At 46.7% G+C, this 1,956-nt stretch overlaps 1 non-coding gene across 1 annotated transcript; it reads right to left on the bottom strand.

Annotated features, from left to right (window-relative positions):
- Positions 1-679: 679 nt before the first annotated feature.
- TRNAN-GUU (transfer RNA asparagine (anticodon GUU)) lies at positions 680-753 on the bottom strand. The gene has a single exon. It is a non-coding gene; the product is annotated as a tRNA-Asn (tRNA).
- Between the last annotated feature and the right edge of the window lie 1,203 nt (positions 754-1,956).

The raw sequence follows: 1,956 nt of genomic DNA, 5'->3' as shown, positions 1-1,956 counted from the left end.
GCCTCGGGAGGTCAACTGAGTAGAGGTGGGTTCGATTCCCACCTCAGCCATCCTGGAAGTGGTTTTCCGTGGTTTCCTACTTCTCCTCCAGGTGAATGCCGGGATGGTACCTAACATAAGGCCACGGCCGCTTCCTTCCCTCTTCCTTGCCTATCCCTTCCAATCTTCCCATCCCTCCACAAGGCCCCTGTTCAGCATAGCAGGTGAAGCCGCCTGGGCGAGGTACTGGTCATTCTCCCCAGTTGTATCCCCGACCAAGAGTCTGAAGCTCCAGGACACTGCCCTTGAGGCGGTAGAGGTGGGATCCCTCGCTGTGTCCGAGGGAAAATCCGACCCTGGAGGGTAAACAGATGATGATGATGATGATTTTGGAAAACTATTAATTGTATATGAAACAAATGTACGTGTCATCTCTACTTTTATGTAGGTGACATTCCCACAAAGTTTCGTGAAAATCTATGCATTAGGTAAAAAATGTATTTTAATCTCCGGAATGTCGCCTTAAAATGAAGTAAGAAAACGCTATTGAAAATAAGCTTATTATGTGTACGAACTAGTTTTTATTCAAGGACTAGACAACAATTCACAACTTATTTCATTGAGAATGAAAATTTCCAGATAATTCATAACTATAATTGAGAGATAGGATTAAAAAACCCACCAGGACTGAAGATGTTGACGCCCCCGGGTGGGATCGAACCACCAACCTCTCGGTTAACAGCCGAACGCGCTAGCCCATTGCGCCACGGAGGCCTGTGGCGCTAACAATGGATTAGTTGGAGTTCTACATGACACTTGTTGAGATAAAATTTCTGTACGGAGGCAGTAAGAAATTCTGAAAAATCGCCGATTGACTGAAGGGGTTGGTAAGTGACTAGGATGTTTCTGCATTAGTTTTCAGATATTTTCACTATACAAAGTGATTATTGCCATATCGAAAAAAGTAAAGGCCCCGATAATGAACAGTTTTCAAAATTTGTACAGAATAAACAATTGAGGAAATCCTCCGTGGCTCAGACGGTAGCGCGTCAGCCTCTCACCGCAGGATACCGTGGTTCAAATCCCGGTCACTCTATGTGAGATTTGTGCTGGACAAAGCGGAGGCGGGACAGGTTTTTCTCCGGGTACTCCGGTTTTCCCTGTCATCTTTCATTCCAGCAACACTCTCCATTATCATTTCATAGCATTTATCAGTCATTAATGAATCACCTTGGGAGTGGCGACCCCATTGTAATAACAGTCTATATATGTTTCATTCATTACATCCCTGACCTAGTCAAAGACTGGAAAACAGGTTGTAGGTTTTCATTTTTCAAACAATTGACGTCCTAGTGTGTGGTGTAGTAGTTAGTGTGATTAGCAGCCACCCCCGGAGGCCCGGGTTCGATTTCCGGCTCTGCCACGAAATTTGAAAAGTGGTACGAAGGCTGGAATGGGGTCCACTCAGCTTAGGGAGGTCAACTGAGTAGAGGAGGGTTTGATTCCCCCCCTCAGTCATCCTGGAAGTGGTTTTCCGTGGTTTCCCACTTCTCCTCCAGGCAAATGCCGGAATGGTACCTAACTTAAGGCCACAGTCGCTCCCTTCCCTCTTCCTTGTCTATCCCTTCCAAACTTCCCATCCCCCCACAAGGCTCCTGTTCAGCATAGCAGGTGAGGCCGCCTGGGCCAGGTACTGGTCATCCTCGCCAGTTGTAACCCCCGACCCAGAGTCTGAAGCTCCAGGACACTGCCCTTGAGGCGGTAGAGGTGTAATCTCCCGCCGAGTCAGAGGGAAACCCAACCCTGGAGGGTAAACATTAAAAAAAGAAAGAAAAAAGAAAACACGAATCGAGATAAACTTATTACGTGTTTGAACTGGTTATCACGGAGGGGTGTTCCAGTTAAGTTTGGACGATTTTGACGTACCTTTTGTCCTAGATGATTCCTTTTCTCCAGATCCGGTTGTGCTCGATGTGA

The sequence above is a fragment of the Anabrus simplex genome, chromosome 5 (assembly GCF_040414725.1).
Source record: "Anabrus simplex isolate iqAnaSimp1 chromosome 5, ASM4041472v1, whole genome shotgun sequence".
Classification (NCBI taxonomy): Eukaryota; Metazoa; Arthropoda; class Insecta; order Orthoptera; family Tettigoniidae; genus Anabrus; species Anabrus simplex.
This window is presented reverse-complemented; position numbering and strand designations above follow the sequence as displayed.